Below are 16,649 nucleotides of genomic sequence, written 5' to 3' on the forward strand. Positions count from 1 at the left end.
TGTGTGTGTGGTTTTTCAAGACAGGGTTTCTCTGTGTAGCCCTGGCTGTCCTGGAGCTCACTTTGTAGACCAGGCTGGCCTCGAACTCAGAAATCTGCCTGCCTCTGCCTCCCGAGTGCTGGGATTAAAGGTGTGCACCACCACACCCGGCTTTACTTCTTGAACCTTAAAGAGCCTCCCCTCAGAAATCCTTATGACTTTAGAACTTGAGTCTTTCCAAGCTGCTTCAGAGGGATTTACTCCACAATGCCTGGCAGAACCACTCTGATGAAGAACGTGGCCCAGAAGGAAAAACCTGCACCGGTGGAAAAGCGAGCATGCGGTACACATGACACAGCGTTGAGCAAAACTGACCTGAAGCTCCCCGTGGTCCTGGTATTAATGTTCTAGCCCCCAGAATATTTCTTTTCAAAAATCAAATGGCCCCAAAGGAAGGATTTTTCTCCCTTAAAGCTGCTCACTGGTGCCTGCATCTCTAACTGCAGAATTGATACCATGAAGTACTTGACCCTTTAAAAGTAGTTCAGAGAGAAAGATAAATAGGTTTTGGATTGCGTGGGAAGATCGTTAGGACAAATCACTCGGTATTTCACAGGCAAGCACTCAACAGCCGGGTCTGTGTTAGGTAGAAAAGAGATTTCAGAAATGGACGTGGCGACTCTACAAATAGCACCCAGGGAAAACTGAGGCATGAAACAGATAAAGAACTCTGCATGTGAGTGCAGGAGAGAGTTCAGAGTGGTAGAGCACAGGCTCTTCTGCCAGAGGAGCCAGGCCCATTCCCAGCACCCACGAGCCAGCTCAAAACTATCTGTAACTCCATGCTCCAAGGGATCTAATACCCTCACACCAGTGCACATAAAATAAAATTAAATAAATTAAAAGAACTCAGCACTCACTACAGTGGGAAAAAAATCAAAATTATAAAAATAAAACCTTGAAAGGCAGATGAGAAAGCAACGAATACAGGTCCAGTGTTTAACCCAAATGTAGAAGAAGAGGTGGATTTACCGTCCCAAGAACCCCCAAAATCCTGACGTGGTTGTCCTTAAGGAAGAAAAGTGAAGCAGTTGGGGTTTTGGTGCCCTCTGGCCTGTGGGAAGTTTCCAGGCTACAACGCAGGCGACGCCAGGGATCTTGTGGCCAGGAAAGGGTCCTGTCCTGCTAGGAAGAAGATCATGGGGTTAAATAGAGTACAGCTCCTCACACAGCGGTCACAGCCCGTGTGGCATCTGGCATGAAGCAACAGTAAAAGCGTTCTGAACATACAACAAGCAAAAACGAATGACGAAGCCAACGTGTTGTGAGTCAGAATTGTTTCTAGAAGCACATACCCTTGATGCACTGTGACCCGGCTTCTGCCTTGCTTCCAAACACACACAAACACTTTGCACCGTACGTCTTGGTACACAGTGGCAATAAATGCTGCCTGCAATCCCTCCGCTCAGATCCCAACGAATCTGTGCTGTGAGCTGCTGAGTTTTTACAACACAAAGTTCTCTGCGTGTATAGAAACATCCTGGCTTAATTACGGATGACAAAGGCTTTTCTTATTTTCCGGCCACCACTCCTCAACAGGTATCAAATGAGCCCATCTTTGAATTGCATTGTCTTTGTTTGATTTTTAAAATTGCTATTTGAGTGGCTGGCTAAGTTTTCGCTAAAAATCAATACATGAATTTTGGCTCAGGGTTAGGAGAGAATTTCCCACAATTTCTGAAATGGCCTGAAATATAATCTCACCATTCTCTCCGATGCATTTATGTGAAGCGGTATTCTCAGTACCAACAACTGCTTTTTGTTTTGATTTTCTTTTGATATTTTTGGAAGACAGGGTCTCACATAGCCCAGGCTAGCCTAGAACTCACAATAAAGCTGTGGCTGGCCTTAAATCCTTGGTCCTTTGACCTCAGTCTCAGGGAGTAGGGATGCAGACATGTACCATAACACCTGGTAGCACTAGCAATTGTGAATCAAAATATGAATCAGTCCTGAAAGCAGTTGAAGATTCTCTACATACTACGGTAACGAATATTCAGTCATGATTTAGCTCTTTATGTAAAAACAGGTAAGCATGTCGTCTCGTCAGGTTGCCAATTTGCTTTCATTTTTAATAGGTGGCAAAAAAACAATATGTGCATCTAAAAGAATTGCTTTAAATACATTTTGTTTTAAATTAGTTTAAACCTATTGATATATTATCATTGTCTCACTTATTTTCCTATTTTAAATATCTGCATACCCAGGGTTATGTAAAAGTCTCTGACAAAAAGGGATTATGAGTGTAAAGAAACCTAAAAATAGGGTTACATAAAGAATGAGTTAATTGCTGAAACATTTACAAGTTTGCTAAAACTGTCAATACAAAGATACAAGAATCTTAATTAATCCCACGCATAGGAAACACAAGACAAATACTCTAAGCCACGAGATGATAAAGTAATGGAAAACCAGAGGGGAAGAAAGACGTCCCATAGGTGGCCAGCTGAAAGACAAGGACACATATAAAGAGAATAAAAACAGCAACTAGTTTATCAGAAATGATGTAACCAAAAGAGAGACAGAAACACTTTAGCACTTCAAGAGAAGAGCTGCTCTGCAAGGCAAAAGACACCGTCAATAAGACAAAAAAGCCACCAACAAATTGGGAAAGGATCTTTCTTTACCTATCTTAAATCAGATAGGGGACTAATATCCAATATATATAAAGAACTTAAGAGGGTGGACTCCAGAAAATCAAATAACCCCATTAAAAAATGGGGCTCAGAGCTAAACAAAGAATTCTCACTTGAGGAATACTGAATGGCTGAGAAGCACCTGAAAAAATGTTCAACATCCTTAATTATCAGAGAAATGCAAATCAAAACAACCCTGAGATTCCATCTCACACCAGTCAGAATGGCTAAGATCAAAAATTCAGGTGACAGCAGATGCTGGCGAGGATGTGGAGAAAGAGGAACATTCCTCCATTGTTGGTGGGATTGCAAGCTTGTACAACCACTCTGGAAATCAGTCTGGCGGTTCCTCAGAAAATTGGACATAGTACTACCGGAGGATCCCGCAATACCTCTCCTGGGCATATATCCAGAAGATGTCCCAACCGGTAAGAAGGACACATGCATAGCACATTCATAGCAACTGGTAAGAAGGACACATTCATAGCAGCCTTATTTATAATAGCCAGAAGCTGGAAAGAACCCAGATGCCCCTCAACAGAGGAATGGATACAAAAAATGTGGTACATTTACACAATGGAGTACTACTCAGCTACTAAAAAGAATGAATTTATGAAATTCCTAAGCAAATGGTTGGACCTGGAGGGCATCATCCTGAGTGAGGTAACACAATCACAAAAGAACTCAAATGAAATGTACTCACTGATAAGTGGATATTAGCCCAGAAACTTAGTATAGCGAGATATAAGATACAATTTGCAAAACACATGAAACTGAAGAAGAACGAAGACCAAAGTGTGGACACTTTGCCCCTTCTTAGAATTGGAAACAATCACCCATGGAAGGAGTTACAGAGATAAAGTTTGGAGCTGAGACAAAAGGATGGACCATCTAGAGACTGCCATATCCAGGGATCCATCCCATAATTAGCCTCCAAACGATGACACATTGCATACACTAGCAAGCGTTTGCTGAAAGGACCCTGATATAGCTGTCTCTTGTGAGACTAGGCCGGGGCCTAGCAAACACAGAAGTGGATGCTCACAATCAGCTATTGGATAGATCACAGGGCCCCCAATGGAGGAACTAGAGAAAGTATCCAAGGAGCTAAAGAGATCTGCAACCCTGTAGGTGCAACATTATGAACTAACCAGTACCCCGGAGCTCTTGACTCTAGCTGCATATGTATCAAAAGATGGCCTAGACGGCCATCACTGGAAAGAGAGGGCCATTGGACATGCAAACTTTATATGTCCCAGTACAGGGGAACGCCTGGGCCAAAAAATGGGGATGGGTGGGTAGGGAAGTGGGGGGGAGGGTATGGGGGACTTTTGGGATAGCATTGGAAATGTAACTGAGGAAAATACATAATAAAAAAAAGGGGAAAAAAAGAAAAGAAAAAAGAAAAAGAGCCATGATTTGATAATGTGTGAGAAGCATGGTTGGAGGGAAGAAATGGTGTGATTATATTTTAACTAAAAGTGAAATAAAAACTTAAAACCGTCAAGAGCTGGGCAGTGGTGGTGCATGCCTTTAATATCAGCACTGTGGAGGCAGAGGCAGGTGGATCCCTGAGTTTGAGGCCAGCCTGGTCTACAAAGTGAGTTCCAGAACAGCCAGGGCTACACAGAAAAATTCTGTCTCAAAAAGACAAACACAAAAGCAACAAAAAAAAACCCTGTAAGTAAATAAATACATCTTTTTTGCTTATTAAAATTTCCCTTTGTATTACTTATGTATAGATTTTATACACATGGAATCATAGTTTGTTATTCACATCATGTACTTGATAGCAAATGAATTAAAAGTAAATTCAACTTGGTTAAAAAAAGAGAGAGAGAGGGAGAGAGAGAAGAGCTGCCTACCTATGACGTTTGTATCCAGCAATGATGTCCTGCAAAAGTGAAGGCAAAATAAAGATATTTTCGGAAAACACCGAGGAACTATATTGCAACTGAACTTACTCTGCAGGAAACAGAAAATAAAGAAGACCATCCAGAAAAAAAAAAAAAAAAAACTTCTTGTCTGAGTCAGGGCTAATGTTGCTGTGATGAAACACCATGAGCAGAGCAATGTGGAGAGGGAAGGGTTCACTTGGCTTATACATCCACATCACTGCTCACCACGTAAGAAAGCAGGAAAGGAACTCACACAGAGCAGGAGCTGCTGCAGCGGCCGGCCGTAGATGGATGCTGCTTACTGCCTTGCTTCCCAAGGCTTGCTCAGCCTGCTTTCTCATAGAACTCAGGACCACCAGCCCAGACTGACACCATCCACAGTGGCCTGGACCCTCCCCCATCAATTAGGAAAATGAGGCTCTCCTGAAGCCCAATCTTACACAGGCATTGTCTGAACTGAGGAGCCCAGCCTGTGCTAAGTTGACAAAACCAGCACAGTTCTCTTCCTTCTAACTTTATGGGAGCCCTGGGGATCAAACTCAGGTTGTCAGACCTGTGCGGCAAGCACTTTTATCCACCGAGCCATTTCGCCAACCCATTATTTCTTTTTGATAAAATACAAATACATGTTGCAAGAAAACTTGGACATTGCAAGGCAAAACAGAGAAACAACACTAACTGGAACTGCATCTAGCATTTCACAAAAACGAGGACAAACATGGGTGATGGATTTAAACGTGAACTATAAAACTGTAAAGTGCTTCGCTGAGGGAAATCCGCAGACTGTAGAATTAAGCAATGATTCACACGAGGCAGTCATAAATCAGACTTCACCAAAATTTCCAAATATTTTGTTTGAAAAGAAATACTGCAAAGAAAATAAAGCACAGATTAAGGACTGGGAGAAAATATGTGCAAATTATTAGTTATACAACAAAGGATTTGTGTCTACCACATATAAAGAACTGTCAAAATCCAATAGTTTTTTTTAAAAGTCAAGTAGAAAAGAGCAAAGCCCCAAACCCCATAATGGTACATTTCATTGAAGAAGGTACAGAGAAGGTTGTTGGGCAATGCAAAGACCAGTCAATAGTGTCAGCTCTTACAGAATGGCCTGGATCCACAGAATGTCACTCATTCGCGCTAAAATAAAACATGAACGATAACATCAAATCCCGATGACAGTGTGGGGAGACCCAGACACTTGAGAGTGGCTGAAAGGGTTATCAAATGAGACAGCAATTCTGGAAAATAGTTTAGTAATTGATTTGAAAACTAAGCAGACACTTGCTGTACAATCTAGCAATTACATTGTTGGACAATTTCATCCCAGAGAAATGAAAACTTATTAGCAGCTATTAGTAACAGCAGCTTTCTCCATAACATCCAAAAAGGAAAACATCAAATGTCCATCAATGGATGGAATGTTAACAGATTGTGATATGTCCATAATGGAACACTATTCAGTAAAAAAATTAATTATGATAAAGTACTGGTGGCTAGGCATGGGGGTACACAGTGTTAATCCCAGCACTCTGGAGACAGAGGAAGATAGATCTCTGAGTTCGAGGCTAGCCTGATCTATAGAGTCAGTTCCAGGATGTTAGGTCTTTTTCAAACCTGGGACAAATAGCTGAAGGGTCTATTTAACACATCAAAGAGGATCTGGCCTCCTTGTTCTCCCAGAATTCCTTGGTCTCTACCTGTTACATGGTATGACCAGCATATCTCTCCCTCTACCCTAAACTCCAGCTCAGAGGAGCTGGCTTGCTTTCCTTTATATAGTATCCAGCCATTTTGGTTACCTGCCCTCCTTGTAGCCTTTAGGCCCCCTGGCTGCTGTACCTGCTTCCTCTCTCTCTCCTTTTCCTTTCTTTCCCCCTCCTCCAACATAGCCCAGCCTAATCTAGTCATGTCTGCTCTGGACTCTCACAGATGTCCCTGCCTCTGGCTGTTCCCGTTCATCTCCAAAAGCTTTCTCCTCCACCATACCTAGGAGCAGCCATGTCCTTTCTTTACCTTTTTATTTATTTTTTCATTCACAGGGACAGCCAGGCTACACAGAAAAACCCTCACACACACACACACAGCGCACCTGCGTGCGCGCGTTTGTGTGTGTGTTTGTGTGTGTGTTTGTGTGTGTGTGTGTGTGTGTGTGTGTGAAATTAAGAGTTTAAAACCAAACACTACTTGCATAAACATAATGAAAATTATATTGGTGTGAAAGCCTGTCTCGGGATGTATGTGGCATAACTCCCCATGTTTATAATATCTGTAAACTAACATTTAGCGTTCATGAAGAATGGTTCCGGAATCAGGAGACAGACGAGCTGTTGTAAGACGCTGACATGAGGGGAGGAGGATGAAATAATAGGGGAGTAGTGGACAGGAGCCTCCTGGCTCACAGTGCTGTGATGAGCCATGCGTGTCAACTGTAGCTGCTCCAAGGCCACATGTGTGAGAGAACTACCCATAGTTCTTTACCCTGCAAGTGTGCGCACATACAGTGAAATGGAAATCAACCTTGGGAGTAATGCAATCAGTTCCTGGTGTTTACTCAAAACCTCAATGACTCAAGATGCTGCTGTTAAAATGGCTGAAGTGCAGGGTGCAAGGAACTTCCTTCTGCGTTTCCTTGCAACTTCCTGTAGTCATATAATTATTTAAATTGTTTCAATTTAAAAATGAAAATAAGAAAGCTGAGGCCAAGAACACATGCTATGAATAAAGTATAAACAGTAAGTGGTTTATTCAAACTTAACTATACTCATAACCATGCAACGTACAAATGGTCTGACATTTGTGTCTACCCTGCAGCCCACAGGGCTCACACACTCCAGGCTAGCTGGAATTTTGCTGAACAACAACAACAGCAGCAACAACAAAAACCATAAACAGACTTATGAGACTTGTTTTAGGGTTTTCTTATAACTCGATTGTGAAAAACTTGATCATGAACTTTGTAAATGACCTTGTCATGCTGCAAAGTCAAAAGGTTGATCATTCTGATCACTCCTGAGGTCATGTATACACGCAGGGAACATTATACTGACTGGGCTGATGGTATGTGTATTTAGGAATAGGTATGTGTATATATGTAGCAACAATTAAAGGAAAAGAAGCCAGGAATGAGAGAGAGAGAGAGAGAGAGAGAGAGAGAGAGAGAGAGAGAGAGAGAGAGAGAGAGAGAGAGAGTCGTGGATAAAGAAGATAATGGCATTGATTGCTCGGGAGCATAGGAGAGTCGCAGCAAGCTTATATGCATGATGCAGGAACTTCAAGCCACTCAAAGCACAGGTCGATGGACTGAAGGAAAATAAAGCAACATGCAGCAAGAGCTAGAAACTTCAGACAGAGGCAGAAATAGATAGCTTCTGACCAATACAAGAGAACTGAAACTTATATTTTAAAAGCTCTAAAGGAGTCGAGCTTCAGGCACGGCAAAGGTCTCAAACAGGATGTGCTTCAGGCACAGCTTCAGGTCTCTCAGTTCATCAAGTTCAGCTGCTCCACCCTGGTCCTCAGCTTGGCCTATGTGCCAGGCTCTACAGTTACCAAAAACCCCAGGCAGAGGAGGAGAGAGCCACAGCAGAGGAAAAGAAGCAACTAGATGAGCTAAAGAGAACTGGTAGCTTTAAATGACAGCATCCTCAAGTGGGGCACCAGTGAGCTTGCCTTTCTCCACTCACTGAAGATAAATAAAGCCTTGTTGTATGGAGGTAGGGGAGAAAAAGAACATCTAAAATATATTTCCAGGAGCAATGCTTGCAGATGCTAAGTGAGAAATAGTAAATATGAAGTATCTTGGGGCCAGGGAGACAGCTCAGTGGTCAGAGCACTAGCTGCTCTTGCAGAGGACCAGAGTGTGACTCCTACTCCCAGGACCAACATGGTGGCTCATAGCCATCAGTATCCCTAGTTTCAATGGATCTTAGGCCTTCCAAGTGCACCTAGAGTGCACACAGTACACAGACAGGCATGCAGACCATGCTCATATACATTAAGTAAGCTTTAAATTCTTAAAAGTCTTCACCACATGAAAGTTAAGTAAGATACTACCAAATGGACAACTGATTGAAGAACAAAGCAAAAGAAAAATTAGGAAATATTTTGCATGAGAAAAGAATAAAAGTACAGCCTATCAGAATGGATATTATGCCTCTAATGCTGTGCTTAGAGGACCAATATGGCACAGAGCACTCACTACAGAAGAGGGATCCCGAGTCCTCAGTGACTGCGGTTCTCATATAGGAAACCAGAAAAACAAGAACAAGTAAAAGCCAAAGTATAAGCAATAGAAAAGAGTAACAAAAGCGGGGAATTATAAAAGCAACAAATTCACAAGCCAGAACCTAAAGAAGACTAGGACAGCAAACTTTTACCCAGACTGATGAGGAAGAGCTGGAACGCACTGCCAAGAGTGGATGGAGGGAGGTGATGTCACCACCCACTCACCAGATGTGCAAAGGGCTGCAGGACCCACTGATACTGATAACTTCAAACTCCTTGGGTGACTTGAGGGGAATCATTGACAAGCCAATGCCTGCAAACCTACTCAAGAGGAAATCAATATCTTGAATAGCCCTTTATTGGTTTCCAAAGTTGTATCTGTGGTTTAAAGCCTTCCCACAAGAAAAACTCCAAATCCAGATAACCTCACTGATGATGGTAACCAAATAGTTAAGGAAAAGAAACTAACAATTCTCCATGGTCTTCCCCAAAAAGTGAATGAGACGATCCCGTTAGCTCATTCAATGAATCTGGCATTCCTCCGATACAACAACCAAGAGTACATGTAACTAAAGAGAAAACTAGCTCTCATCCCCCTTGACACATTACAAAACTCTGTGGAATCATCAAATGGTCAGTATATATATATATATATCTACATATATATATATATATACATATATACACATACACACACATATATACACATATATATTACACATGCACATATATATACATGTATATATGTGTGTGTATATTATATATATACATAAACACAAAAATCTATAAGAAAAAAATTAGCAAATTGAGTCCTACAATATACAGAAGAGAAATGTCCTCTGGAGGATTGGGGTTAGTCCTAGGAATGTGAAGTCAGTGAACATCTCAAATACTGGGGACAGGAAAGCAAACAGCACGTCTACCCTAAAAAAAGGGGGTTAGGCTTTTTTTAAAAAAAAAAAAAAGAAAATAGAGACAGAATCCAGAAGTAGACATTATATCCGTCCAAGATCGGTCTCCCCCTCTCTGGTTAAACCTATTTTTCTAGTTGGCTTTTGGTTGCTATGATAAACATCATGACCAAAGCAACCTTTGGAGGAAAGGTTCATTTCAACTCACAGCTCACTGTCAGTCCATCAAGAAGGGGCAGCAAGGTGGGAACCTGGTGCAGAGACCATGGAGGAACACTGCCTACTGTCTTGCTCAGCCTGCTGTTATACCCCACTGTTCAAGTGTCTATGATCCTGGCACTCCTACAGAAAGATGTGAGACTGATACAAGCAAGCCCCACAAGGCTCACAGGCTAACTACCCTGGCATACATAGCACAAAGGCAACAAAAGACCCTGTCTCAAACAAGGTGGGGACCAACACCAGAGACGGTCCTCTGACAGCTACACATGCCCGTGGTATAAATGTGCAGATGCACACCGGTGGGTGTGTGCAGACTCAGTGTATACACACATATACATGCATGAACTTTTGTAAAGAAGAAGGAGGAGAAGGAAGAGGAGGAGGAGCAGGAGCAGAAGAAGCAGAAGAAGCTGAAGAAGCAGAAGCAGCAGCAGGAGGAGGAGGAGGAGGAGGTGGAGGAGAAGGAGGAGGAGGAGGAGGAGAAGGAGGAGGAGGAGGAGGAGCTGTGAGATCCTTCTTTGGATGCATTGCACTCCCTGTGACAGCACCTTCCCAGGCCTCCTTTGCAGCTAAGATCAATTGTGGCCTTTTCGTTGGTGGTCTTGGGGATCTCCTACTTTCCCTATCCTGCTAGCACCAGACTTTATTCTAGAGAGAAAGAAATGTCTAGGAGCTAGAGAGATGACTCAGCTGCAAAGAGTGTTTGCCGTTCTTGTAAAGTTTGTTTGCTTGCTTCTATTTTTGTGAGACAAGGTCTAGTGGATCCCAGGCTGGTCTCAAACTCACTACATAGCCAAGGGTGACCTTGACACTCCGCAGCCTCTCTCTCCAGCCTCCCTGGTGCTGGGATGATGGCATCAGCATACACTGCCAGTCCCACCATTTCTATAGAATGAGCATTTGTGAGTTGTTGGGGTGTTTTTTACGGCAAAGAGCATGTGGAGTATATTGTGCTGTAGTTGTTCCCCCCCGCCGCCCCAGGGTGTCCCTCTAGGTCACTGGATAGTATATGGCAGCAAGGGAACAATTTTAATATATCTACGTGTTTCCTCCTATATGAACTCAGGCAAATATAAAATATCTTCCCTCACCTTCCTACATCGTGACTGTTCTGTGTGTAGCCTCGGTTTTCCCAATTGGGTTAAAATCACATATTAACCCTTAGTAATTAGTAGATTGTGCCCTAATTATGTCAGTATGCAGGAGCTGCCTACATCTTCAGATGTGGCCCAATTTGGTTTAAAAAGCTACTATTTTGTCATTTTAATTTATCTTTTCCTGGTTCTTTCTTGGGGCCAGCCTTCCCCTCAACTCACTGCCCCGTGAGGTTTCCTATCCATTTATCTCTTCAGGTATTTGTCATTTTCTTATCAATCTGTTAAAAGCTTTATTTAGATAAGAGCTATCAATTTTTCTAAATCTTTTCTTTTGCTGCCCATCATGCATCTTCTGGTCTTATTTATGGTACCTATCTCCACACATAAATGCTTAGTTTTTATCTGGCACATATCACTTTGACCCTAGCACTGAGGATATTTAAAAAAGAAAAAGGGATAGAGGAAGAGTAGGAAGTATGAGCAAAACAGAATAAACAAACAGCACCTACCCCATGTGGCATTGGTTCGTGGAGCACCAGCCACATGGAGCACCTGCTGCATGGAACACCTGCTGCATGAAGCACTGGCTATATGGAGCACCCACTGCATGGAGCACCCACCACATGGAGCACCTGCTCCATTGGGTCCCACTCAAGTCCAAGTTCTTCACTAAAGCTATGGTGGCCTGCACACTGGTTTAGGAGCCTGGACCCTCCTCCTCAAGACACCACATCCTCTCCAGTGGAAACTTCTCACAGTTCCTATACTCTCTCACTACATCAACCCACCTGTGTTCTCTGAGCCTTGCCACAGCTGTACACTGCTCCCGACTAAGCTCCAACTGAGTTAAAGGACTTTTTAGTGGATTCCAGGCTGCTCTGAACTGGGCTGATGCCTTCCTGTTATGAGGCCTGCTCAGGGTCTCTCATTTATATGCTTGAATTTTTTTTAAACAGGGATTCATAAAGCCCAAACTATTCTCAAACTCATTATGTAGCTGAGAGTGACCTTGAACTTCTAATCCTGCTTCCATCTCCTGAGTGCTGGGATTACAGGTAGGTCCCACCATGCCTGTTTATTGTGGTACCAGGGATCAAATACTGAGCTAGAACTTTTCATTAAACCACATCCCTAGCTCTGCCTTACATATTTTTATATCACCCTTACCTGTGTATATTATCACTACTCTTATCCATTTACAGCCATTACCTCCTGGATCACCAGCTTCCTGAAGGCAGAGGTAGTCGCCCTCCAGTATTCCTCTGTGTGTGTGTGTGTGTGTGTGTGTGTGTGTGTGTGTGTGTGTGTGTGTGAATGACCTACTGCGCTTAATTACGGCCCTATGGTCCTGCATGAGCATGGACCTAGGAGTTATTTATTGAATCACAGGCACCTCACTGGCGGTGAAACCACTGGAGAAAAGCAACTGCCCCTTGGCCAGCAGCCACACACTACAGAGAGGTCTGAGCTATCGATGGAGCCTCACAGCCTCCTCTCCCTCCTGGGCTGGGATGTTGATGGGCTCCATCTTGCACATGTTGCTCCTAGTTTTCAAAGCCGCCCCTGAAGATCACCATGGTAGGTAGAGGTTACAGAACCATTTTACAGAAGAGAAGACTAACCCTGGGAGAAACAGCTGATGAACTTGTAATCTGAGCTCAGTAGAATCAGGAGGCAGGTCCCATGGGTCCCATGGAGGTGTCCACCCAAGACTGGGAAGTTGCTACCGTGCTGTCTCCCCAAGGGCTATTCAGAACAGATGCCTCATTTTCTGATTTGATATTTCAAGTGCCTTTGGGGTACTAGATGCCAGCAGCCAGAAGAGCTCTAGCCATCAACGACAAACAGTTCCGTGGGTGAACTTTTAGCGGCTTACCAAATGCCTTCTCATCTGGCCACCTTACTATAAACTGCTCTAAAATGTTATTTTATGAATATACAGTATCCAATAACAAATAGTGTCTTTTTGTGAAATTAATTTCAATTTAGCTTTAACTAATACTCAATTGCGATGGAATTACATATTACATACACATTACCACAGAAAGAAGTTCATCGTGATTAATGTTATTACAGCGAACACCAAAGGAATTAATAATGATCTGCAGTTATTATAAAGCGGTGCTGGTGTAGGGAAAAAGGTTAAGTCTAATTAAATTCTGGCAACCACTTTAGGGCTCTGCAACAACCAGGATGCTGGGTTTCATGTTAATTAATTCTATATGGAGTGTTTTTGCATTGTTCAAAGAGCCGCGATTTTACGACCAGTATATGTTTTGATTTTCTTTTCACAGTGACCTACCAGCATGTGAGAGGTGTTAAATTCATGGGGACCACCAGATGTTTAAAGACTGAGTGTTTTCTTACTCTGTTATCAGAGTCTCTACTTGGGGTGAGGTCAGGGTTTCTCTGCTCCTTCCAGTTGAAGGGCATGGTGACTTCCTTTTAGAAATGGATCTTTGGTTTCTAGAACTGCTTTCTGGACTGGCTACGGCACCACACTTCTCCTTTCACACAGGTGAAGTATGTGGCCTAGGTGTCCCGGCATGAGCCCATAGAACCCAGGTCATAATGCGCCTAACCATGCAGCATTGCAAATAGAAGTTACAGGACTGAGCACAGGACTTGGGGACCCAGGATTCAGGTTCCTAATGCTGTGACACTTTGGTACAATTCCTCGAGATTTATGATTCCCAACCACGAAATTATTTCCATTGCTACTTCATTACTGTAATTTTGCTACTGTTATAAATCATAATGTAAATATCTGATATGTGACCTCTGTGAAAGGGTCATTTGAACTCAGAGGTTGAGACCCACACAGGTTGAGAAACATGGTCCTAGATGCTGCTGGTGGTCTGGGGATCATAGATTAAGAACCTAGAATCTGGAGATAGAGAGATGGTTCTATAGTTTAAAGTACTTGCTGTTCTCGCAGAGGACCTGGGTTTGATTCCCAGCATCCACACAATCATCTGTAACTCCAGTTTCGTGGCATCCGATGCCCTCTTCTAGCTTCTATGTGTACCGGACACATGTGTGGTGGACATATGCACATTCAGGTACATGTTCATATACACAAGAACATAAAAATAATAGTGTAAAAGAAAGAAGCTGAGCTCTAGCCTATCAGACTCTTTAGAATGAGAGGATGCAAGTTTCTTCTTCCTTAGAGGAGCTTTCTTCCCAGGACTGAGTTTGTTGGCAACCTCCTCTCTTGCTGACGAGTTTCCAAAAATGGTGCCATTTGCCACCCGAGTTTGCAGAAGTATGCTGTGAGAGGCAGGCAGGCAGTCGAGGCCACAGAAATCCAGGTCTCCCTCGGCCTGACCTTTGGCCCCATCCTGGATAACTGATCTTTTCAGCCTGGTTGAAAGACGGCTGTCATATGGATGGCAATTGTCAGCTGGGAACAGTAGCTATGGCAGTGAAAGCTAACATCTGTGAGTGAGTTGTCTAGGGTCTCAGAGGTGGGTGGCCAATGGTGGGGGAAATGGTATACAGAAGACCAAGTGTATAGCAGGAGAAGGTTACAGCCAGCCTGGTGACCCCAGGCAGGTTATTTAACCTCTCTGGCTCCAGCTCCTACCTTCACCGAGCAGGTGCATCTAAGAAACTGGAACCTCCCATAAGCAGAGCATTTGAAAGTACAGGAAAGCAGGCTTTCCCATCCCCCACACTATCCAGTTCAGCAGGGAGGAGGCACACAGCCACCTCTGGCCCTTTTCCATCTCTCAGCACCAGGGACATCTAATTGATCCTCTTGTGGCCTTTATAGGGCCAGAAAGGAAGTCACCAGAAGCCAGAAAGGCAGACAACCAGTTCCTGATTAAAAAGGAAACCTATTGTGTGGAAGTCATAAAAGAAAAAAAGGGGGGAAAAAAAGGCCCACCGTAGCTTTTCCAGTGAACTCCACGTTGCAGGGCCCAAATCCATTCTGAGGCCATTAGCAGACTGAGTGCTGGTGTGGAGACACCCAGACTCATTGGAACCTCAAGACTGATTCCCCAGAGAGCTGACTCAGCCCTTTGTCCTCACTGAGGAAGAGAAATTGGACGCCAAGGCTCAGGGGATGGTGGGAGAGAATTCAAGGCATGAGAGACAAAGGGCTACTGCCTTAGTCAGGGTTTCTATTCCTGCACAAACATCATGACCAAGAAGCAAGTTGGGGAGGAAAGGGTTTATTCGGCTTACACTTCCATACTGCTGTTCATCACCAAGGAAGCCAGGACTGGAACTCAAGCAGGTCAGGAAGCAGGAGCTGATGCAGAGGCCATGGAGGGATGTTCTTTACTGGCTTGCCTCACCTGGCTTGCTCAGCCTGCTTTCTTATAGAACCAAGACTACCAGCCCTGAGATGGTCCCACCCACAAGGGGCCTTTCCCCCTTGATCACTAATTGAGAAAATGCCTTACAATTGCATCTCATGGAGGCATTTCCTCAACTGAAGCTCCTTTCTCTGTGATAACTCCAGCTGTGTCAAGTTGACACAAAACTAGCCAGTACAATTGACCCCTTGTCAACTTGACACACAAAAACATCACTAGTAAGCCTCAACCCTTACAATCTTATTCATCCCCATTCTAAATAACTTTAAAGTCCCACAGTCTTTACATATTCTTAAAATTTCAATCTCTTTAAAATATCCATCTCTTTTAAAATTCAAAGTCTTTTTACAATTAAAAGTCTCTTAACTGTGGGCTCCACTAAAACAGTTTCTTCCTTCAAGAGGGAAAATATCAGGGCACAGTCACAATCAAAAGCAAAAGTCAATCTCCAACCGTCCAATGTCTGGGATCCAACTCACAATCCTCTGGGCTCCTCCAAGGGCTTGGGTCACTTCTCCAGCCAGGCCCTTTGTAGCACACACGCCGTCCTCTAGGCTCCAGATGCCTGTACTCCACTGCTGCTGCTGCTCTTGGTGGTCATCTCATGGTACTGGCATCTCCAAAACACTGCATGACCCCTTCAGTCCTGGGCCTTCATTTGCAACTGAGGCTGCACCCTCACCAATGGCCTTCCATGGCCTCTCACAGTGCCGAGCCTCAGCTGCTTTGCGTGACCCCTTCATGCCTTCAAAACCAGTACCACCTGGGTGACCCTTACATATTACCAAGTCCTGCTGCAGCAGGAGTACAACCTTGGCCATCTCTGGAACACAGCCTCTTTGTGCTTTCAGAAAACACTTCCCAGAAGTTGTCACCTCAATGATGCTGGTCTCTTCTTAATCACCGCTAATTTCTTAGCTCCAGCTAACCAGCATCAATAGTCCCAGTAATGCAAAGGTTTTGCTTTAGTAGTTCTGGTATCTTGTTAATCACAGCTGATTCTTCAGCCCCAGCTAACCAGAACCACAGAATAATCAAACTCCAAAATAGCAATGTCCCTGAAAAGAGTCTTTAATTTTCCCTCTGAAACTTCACAAGCCAGGCCTCCATCTTCTGCACTGTTCTCAACATTATCTTCCAAGCTCCTACACAACATCCGACAGAGCTCTTAACAACGGATGGATCTTCAAGCCCAAAGTTCCAAAGTCCTTCCACAGTCCTCCCCAAAACATGGTCAGGTTGTCACAGGAATACCCCACTCCTGGTACCAATTTGCCTTAGTCAGGGT

General features: G+C 43.6%; 1 long non-coding RNA gene across 6 annotated transcripts in view; it reads right to left on the bottom strand.

The window, feature by feature from the left end:
• Positions 1–16,649, bottom strand: part of Zmiz1os1 — a 151,773-nt gene that overhangs the window by 26,099 nt on the left and 109,025 nt on the right. For 4 of the 6 annotated variants that reach the window (XR_003951078.1, XR_874461.3, XR_874460.3 and 1 more), the window contains one exon: positions 1,012–1,161. This is a non-coding gene — a long non-coding RNA (Zmiz1 opposite strand 1). Of the gene's footprint in view, positions 1–79; positions 1,165–4,540; positions 4,570–16,649 lie in introns of those variants that run through there. The other 2 variants (XR_003951080.1, XR_001781189.2) reach the window with 2 other exon arrangements.

The sequence above is a fragment of the Mus musculus genome, chromosome 14 (genome assembly GCF_000001635.26).
Source record: "Mus musculus strain C57BL/6J chromosome 14, GRCm38.p6 C57BL/6J".
Lineage (NCBI taxonomy): Eukaryota > Metazoa > Chordata > Mammalia > Rodentia > Muridae > Mus > Mus musculus.